This window comes from Agelaius phoeniceus, chromosome 9 (genome assembly GCF_051311805.1).
Source record: "Agelaius phoeniceus isolate bAgePho1 chromosome 9, bAgePho1.hap1, whole genome shotgun sequence".
Lineage (NCBI taxonomy): Eukaryota > Metazoa > Chordata > Aves > Passeriformes > Icteridae > Agelaius > Agelaius phoeniceus.
This window is the reverse complement of record NC_135273.1, coordinates 33,959,569-33,967,513: the sequence shown is the minus strand read 5'-3', so window position 1 is coordinate 33,967,513 and position 7,945 is coordinate 33,959,569.

Sequence of the window (7,945 nt, the reverse complement as noted above, 5' to 3'; positions counted from 1 at the left end):
AATTCTGGCAACACTGACTTGTCAATAATCTAAGCCAAATCCTTGGTGTTTACGAAATGGTGTGGTTTTATCAAGGTGCTCTCAAACGTTGATGAAAACTTCAAGAAGCCCTAGGCTGGAAGAGGTTCCTCATGCTGAATGCTTTCACTGGTGAGGTTTATTGGTAAAGCTTATTTCCTTGCCCTAATGGGTTATTTATATCTCATCTTTTTGTTGTCCTGCCATTCCATGGGGTGCTGAAACCCACCTAAAGCAGGGGAAGGATCATCTGTGCTCTCTTTCTCTCCCTGCCACATGTTCCCTCTCCCTCCCTTTGTGAGACCTGCAGTAAAACGAGCCTGTAATCTTATCTTTTATTGCCTTTTCTTTGCAGGGAGAGTTTAGAGTTGGATCCCCCTGATCGTCTTGATGTGGCTGGATCAGGAACTGACCAGGTCTGCTCAGTCTGGGCAGGGAAGCAGCAGGAGCACGAGGCCAGGGGGTGAGGGGTGGCAGGGAAGGCCCTTCCAGTAGGGAAAATCCCTCCCAGCAGCAGCTCAGGCTGCAACAGCTCCACTGTGAGCACCACTCAGTGCTCACACCACCTGGGTGCCTCCTGACAGTCCCTAAAGTCACCCTCTGGCCTTGTGGAGATAACATCTCTGCCTGGAGACATTTCTGGCTTGGTGATAACCAAATCCTCACTGCTTTGCACACAATGAGGACACCAGGACCTTTGGAGCCTTGCTCATAACAGAGAAGGGCCTTTCCAAAAAAAAAAAAAAAAAAAAAAAAAGGATCTGAAATAAAAGCACCTGAGCAGATAAGGGACAGAGAACCAGTATCTGCCCAGAAGCCTGGGGAGTTCACTGGGATGTCCATGGGTCAGCCCAGCCCTGCAGCCTCTGCAAGATCCACCTCTAGGAAATGGCACTGCTGCAGCCTGCAAGGATGGAACTTGCTTCTCCACCTCAGCTGCTCTAGTTGTGGTGGGTCTCATTTGAAAGGGCTGTTGTGGGGTGACAGACAGTGTGTGACACAGGGCAGCACCCTCCTGCCAGACAGAGAACCCATGGATATCAGGGAAAGGGCAGGATGAGCCCAGCAAGATCACCTGCTTTGTGTGGACACCTGCAGGAGGAACCACTGCTGCCAGCAGGAAGGCTGTCACTGGAACCAGCCACTTTTACTAGAAATCACTACAAATTCCATGTATCTTCCTGTTCCTGTCATAAACCCTTTTGCTTTCTAAGCTTCCCTGTGAAAGGAAGCAGCACAAACCTGATAATCCTCATTCTTATGGAAAAAACAGTTTCCAAATCTCTCGGGGTTAATTAAGTCTCATTTGCAGATGGGCTAGCAAGGACAGGACATGGTTCTGGACCTTGTCCCACTAAAGGAGCACACAGAGAGAGCAGCTGCAGCTGAGCAAGAGAATTACAACCTGAGGGCAAGCAGCTGTTGGGTAAGTTTTAAAAGGCAGTTGCAGCGGCCTAGTGAGGGGATATGGGGATGGTTATTTCTTAGCAGTGTTGGGGTAGGTGCCTTGGGTTGATTGTTCTCCCTGTCCTTCCACAAGTGCTGGGTGTGACTCAGTGTGTTAAGCCAGGAATACCATTTGCTGCTCTAGACAAAGTGGGTTTTATGCCTTTTTTTTCCTCCCCTCTCTTCCATGGACTCAGCTTTTGTTCTGCAGCTGCCTGGGTTGCAGGCCCCAAGGTTGAATGCTGACTCCTACGCCTCTCTGCCCTTCCCTGGGGAAGGATAAGGAGGGTTTTGTTCCTCCCCTGACGTTCACCATGGCAAACACAGCTCAGCAGAATGGTGAGTTTTGCTCCAGCTATTTCCTGGCAGTAGCTGAGCTTGTGTTGGGTACCTGATGCTGACTTTCTTAGGGCCAAGACTAACAAACTGAGGGTGAAAATAAACTTGTATTGATTTTTTTTTTTTTTCTGTGAAGAGCAGGTGGAAAGACACATATGAGGTGATAATCATGGAAACTGTGACTGCCATGGAAAACCAGGCTGCTGGCTGTCACTGTGACTGCCATGGGAAACCAGGCTGCCAATACTTCATTAGTCAGCACTGCCCATGGAATTCATAAAGCATCTCTGTTTCCTGTTTTGAGGAGGTGCTCCAATGTTTCCCCAGCTGCTGTTGGGTGAACAGTGGGAAGCACACAGGAAAGGAGGTTGCTCCAGGGAGTCTTCTTGTGAAATCCAAAGGCATTGAATCGTAGCTGCCTTCCATGTGCCACAATCCTGGTGGTTTTTCCCCTGGAGTGAAACATGCTTTTGCTTTATGAAACTGGAAGGTGAAGGAACCCTCAAAGAGGCTCAGGGAGTTTTCTGTGGGATCCCTGCCAGAATTGGAGCAAGCAAGGGATGAACACCACACTGGGCTACTTGCTCCAAACTGTTAAAATCCCAGGCTCAGCTGGGACAGTGGAAGAAAGAGATTGAGTCTCTGGCTCTATTTTTACCCTTTTGTACAAGAGGGCAGAGGGCAGCTATTCAGATGCCCACGGCTCTGGGTGTGGGTTGTATCCACTGGTATGATGAAGAAAAACCTCGTGGTGGAAGCCACAGTGGCTGCACTTGCCACTTCCCCCCTGTGGCCTTGTGACTTTGATTAATCCCAGCCCGTGCCACTTTTGGCCACAGAGATTGGCTGCTGCTGCTGCAAATTCATTGAAATCCAGAGCCTGGCTTAAAAGTCCTGGGCTGTGAGTGTGCTGAGGTGAGATCACACGTGAGGAGCTGCTGCCTGAGGCTTTTTGTGACCTAAAAAAAGAGCTGTAGGCCTTGCAATAGCACAGAGTCCAGTGAGCAGGAAAGGAGCAATCCCTGCCTGACTTATCAGGCTGTTTATTAAGATATTCAACTGCATGATCTTTCTGTTCTATTCCTTTTCTTTTAGCTCATCCAAACTTTTGGATTTCCATTTTGAGGATAGCTTACTTGGGCTTTCGTTTCCAGTCCAAACTCTGTTTTTTTTACCTTCTTCCTCAATATTTAGTGCCTTCCTTTTTGCTTTGGATAATAAGGGAAGAGAAAGCAAGTATTTCAACAGAGAATGAAACTGTGTGAAGAAAGTTGGGGTGGTGTGTGTGTTTCATCAGCCCAGTTCCTTACAGCAGCTGCCAACTCTTATTTTTCCTGCAGAAGCTGTAATTCTTTGTGCTTTTCCTTAAAGCTGTAGCTCTTGGAGTCCCATGATTTTCTAATCACTTCTGTGTGAGCCCAAGTGAGTCACAGCAGATGGAAAACACTGGATGGCAATGACCTCTGCTGCTGAAAAAGCCCTGTGTTAAAAAAAGCTTCTAAGTGTAATCCTTGAAAACCTGCAAAGCAGGGACCTAATGAAAGGAACTCAGCCCCCTATTTTCTATATATTTTTTGTTTTATATATTGTATTGAAACATACTTTAAAATCTATTATACATTTTTGGAGTTTTTTCTTCTTGGATAACCTAGATGTATAGTTCTAATTTTTTTGGGGCTTGGGTTAAATAGTATTTAGAGAAACATATTGCTTTCCATTTATAAAAAGAAACCCTGCTTCAAAGGTTGTGGCAGAGATTTATCTGGCTGCAATCTTACTGCTTATGACCCTGACAAGATGACACAATGGGAGCAGGAGCAGAATCCTGCATCTTGGTGCATATCCTTTAAAACATTGATGAGCTGGTGCTGCACTGTTGATTCCCTTGTATTTGGGAGGAATCATCTGCTTTTCTGGCAACTCTGTTGCTGTTCCAGATCTTGCTAGAGCTGATTCTGAGGGCTTTCTGTGTTGATCTACTTGGTTTGGAGTGTCAGCCTTGGGACATGGTTTCCCTTGAAATAGGAGTCTAATCCCAGTAAGTAGCACCTAAAATGCTGAGGAAACCTGGAAACAAAACACAGCTTGTAGCTAAAATGCACAACTTGTGACAGCTGACAAAGGAAACACTGAAATGAGAATTAGCTGCAGTGATTTGAGGGTTTATGTTATGCTTTGCTTGGAAAATCCAGTGTACTTGTGACCCATTTTGATAATGAAGTTGTGGCTGAGCTGGATGTGGGAAGGAATGCAGCCTGTGCCCATGCCAGTGTTAATTGAGGGCTCTGCTGTGGCACAGCTGCCAAAGGGGATGGCCCTCGATGCTGTCACCCCATGGAGTTCAGACAGGAACTGGATCCTGCCAGAAAACTGCCAGGGGAGAGGAAGGGATCACCCCTAAAGCCAGATCAGCTGCTGGGCTCTGCAGTGTGCGGTTGTTTGAGCTGATGCTGGGGCCAAGAGGATGAAAATGTGCAGGGTCATAGAATCACAGCATGGTTTGGGTTGGAAGGGACCATGAGGGCCATTTTTTTCCAAACCTCTGCCGTGGCTGGGGACACCTTCCACTGGACTGGGCTGCTCCAAGCCCTGTCCAACCTGGCCTTGAACGCTTGCAGGGATGGGGCAGCCACAGCTTCTCTGGGCAGCCTGTGCCAGGCCTCACCTCCCTCACAGGGGAGAATTTCTTCCTCATCTCCCACCTAAAGCTACTCTCTTTCAGTTTGAAGCACCTCCTCATGTGCTGCTCTCTGCACCCTGGGCTGATTCAGGCCCCTGATCCAGCTGAGAACCATCTGGTTCTGTGGGCCAGGGATGGTTTTTTTTGTTGTTGTTTCTTTGTGTGTGTGTGTGCCAGGAGGAGTGGGACAGGTCCCACGTGCCCTGGCTGCTGCAGGTGTTGCTGAGCTGCAGCTCTGCTCTTGGATGCAGTCTCTGCAGCACTGCCATCCCATTTGGAACATGCTCTGGGAAGAATGTTAGAGCAGGAGCTGTTTCCCTGCAGCCTGCTGGTGAGGAAGGGTGGGTGTGTGGGAGTGTCTGTCTCCACTCCAGCAGGACCCACCAGCCAAACCATTTGGTGAATCACAGGGAGGCTGCTCTCAGGCTGGAATAAACTTCAAACGTGCTCAAGGCTCTGCACGAGGCTGTCAGGCTGTAATTTGTGGCTGCCTTTGCTTCCTCTCCTCCTCCTGCTGCAGTCTGAGTGGAAATGCAAAAGAGTCTGAAAGGAAGGCCGCTGTGGAAAATGCCTCTCTTTATGTATTTCGCTTGTTTTGGGTTTTTTTCTTTTGCAAAGAGAACAGTTCTCCTGCAGAGCTGGCTGTGGCTGCAAAACCAGAGCCTGCAGGGGCCTCTGGCTGGCCTCCAGGGATTGCCAAACCGAGATTCCTCACGTGCCCCACTTATGCAAAGCACAGAACTGGGCGCCAGGAGGGCGAGGTGACAGGTGACGTGAAGGAATTTGTGTGCTGTAGGCAAGGCAAAACTGAGCATCAAAACCAGCCCTGGTGCTGGCCCAGTCCAACTGGTCGGTAGGGGAGGCAGCTGCAGAGTGAGTCATGTGTGCAGGGAAGTCCCTCACTTGGCTGCAGCTTGTCAGGCTCTTCCTGCTCACTTTCTCCACTCAGAGCACATGCCTCCCAGAAAATGGGGCTAAAAACCAAGTTTAGGCTGGGCAAGGCCTGTTTCCCCCTCAGCTGCAGCCAAGTGACTCAGCTGTATGTCACTGCAGACAAGCCATGATCCCTCCTGAGAAGCCTCAACTGGTATCTTATCTGGGAGGTTTATCTGCAGGAAAACCCCAAATCTCAGCAGAAGGTGGAAGGCAGACAGTGGCAGCAGCTCATGCCCTCAGTGCCAGTGTCACATCGGTGAGCTGGACCTGCTCCCAACAGCCTGTGATACCCTTTGGAGTTTCCCACTCTTCCAAACATTCACAGCAGCCAGCTGGTGCTTGAACTCTTGGTGCCACTTTATTAATTCCATTTTTAAGTGAGGAAACTAGCAGGCAGTATGGCAAGACCAGGAAAGCTGTGTCATGGAGACAATTTGTTAATGCCAGATATTATATGCTGTGTGCTTGAGAGGGGAAAAAAAAGGTTCTAAATCAATGGGAATTGGCAAAACTCCAGGCAAACCTGGGCTAGCCTGAAATGCTAACAGATTGGGGTAGAACCTGCTAGCTCCAAGCTACTCCTTCCTTCCTTCCTTCCCCCTGTCCTTCAGCTCCCAGAAGAAAAACACCCTGCCTGCTGAAATAGCTCTCCTGTTCCAGACAGTCTTACTTAACCTCCTTTTAAATATCCTTCACAAAGCTCCTTTTTTTTGGTGTGTGTGTTTTCCCAGGTTAGTAGCTGGCTGCTGGTTGGAAGGTTGAGGTGCCTCGTCAACACTTTATGTGCACTCCTGAGATAAGGGCAGCACACTGAGCCCTGCCTGGGCAGGGTGGCTTTAGAACCTGAGTAAAGGTTGCTTGTTTAGTCTGGCCAAAATTGGGGAAGGCTTTCTGCCTCGGTGATTCAGTCTGGCTCCAGTTTGGGAATTGCCCAAGAACCTGGCTCCTGATGAGGTGATAGCAGAGGCTCTGGAGGCTTCAAATGAAACTCTGTTCTCCTGTGGAGGAGCAAAAGCCCTGTGTAGGCATCAAGTTCTCCTGATGTGGTTTGTGAAGAAAATCACAGGAACTGGGGCTTCTTAGCTGGGCTTTTAGAAGGGTCTTATAAGGAAAGGAGAAATGTGTGTTAGCTGGGCAAAGGGAAACAGAACAGATCCACTTCCCCCTAACCTCTATTGTGCATGTAAACCTTAAATGTTATCCACAAGTCTGGGCCTTGAAAAATGAACATGTAGGTAAGGACCTAATAAGGTAAAAACATGTGTGCCCTCAGATGAAGGGCAGCACCTGGAAGGTCCCCACAGGGAACAGGGTGAGCTGGGCAGAGACTGAGCTCTTTAAATGGGAGAGGTTTGTGGAATGCCCAACGAGGGATCTGCCCTGTCCCTCAGCTGAGTTGGTTCAGTTTGCTGATCCAGTCAGGAAAACAATGCTCGTTTTTTTTGGTGGTTTTTTTTTTTTTTTTTTTTGGTTTGTTTGTTTGGTTTTGGGTTTTTTGGTTTTTTTTTTCCCTCTGGGTTAGTTTGTTTTTTCAGTCAGCTGCATCAGTGTGCGAAAAATGCATGATTGGCTTTTCGCAAATATTCAAATGAATATGATATGTGTTTTGTTAGAAAGTAATGCTGTATTAATTCTCTTAAATAGTGTGTTAAATATAGTTTTAGGTTATAAAAAATGTTACAATAGAAACTATGCTATGTAGGATACTTTTTTTAAAGAAAGGACTCGCAGTGAGATAGTGATTGGCGTTTTTCACAAGTGTAAGAGGCAAGGCAGGAGTAAGAGGCTGGGAGACAGCAAGCAAATGCAGGCTGTTCTTAATGATACTTTTAATTGCTGCTCACTTGGAGCACAGGGATACCTGGCTGCCCTGTGACAAGGAAAAAGCAGCATTGCCATTGTGTCCCAAGCCAGATGGGGAACCCCATGAGGGGAAGCACCGTGGTGGCTCATACCCAACGTGATGTTTGGTTCTGCAGAGACCTCACAGCACATCCTGCTATCTGAAGGAGGTGTGAAAAATGCCAGACACTTGTTTTTTAAATTTTAAAAGTTTATTAGTAATAAAATGGTTATATAAAAAGTAATTAGAGTAGTAATAATTTGGACAATTTGAATTAGGACAATATGAGACAATAAAAACAAAGAGTTACAGACAGTCCAGGTGCCTCTTTCTGGGCAAAATAAGCCCGAAAAAGGACCCACGTTAACAGAGGATTAACCCTTAAAAGCAACAGCCTGTTGCATATTCATACACCTCATCCATGAGGCATAAATTCCATTCAAACCCAGGATTCTGTCTGGGCAGTGTCAGCTTCTTCCTCTGAATCCTGACTGAGTCTTCAGGGCTGAGTGAGGCAGGAAGAACTCGATAATGGAGCAATAAATTCTCTTTCTCTGAAAGATTTGGGTGTCCTGTGGCTGCTATCTCACTGTGAGTCCTTTCTTTAGAAAAAAAAGTATCCTACATAGCAAAGTTTCTATTTTAACATTTTGTTATAACCTAAAACTATTTGTTTAGTTTAA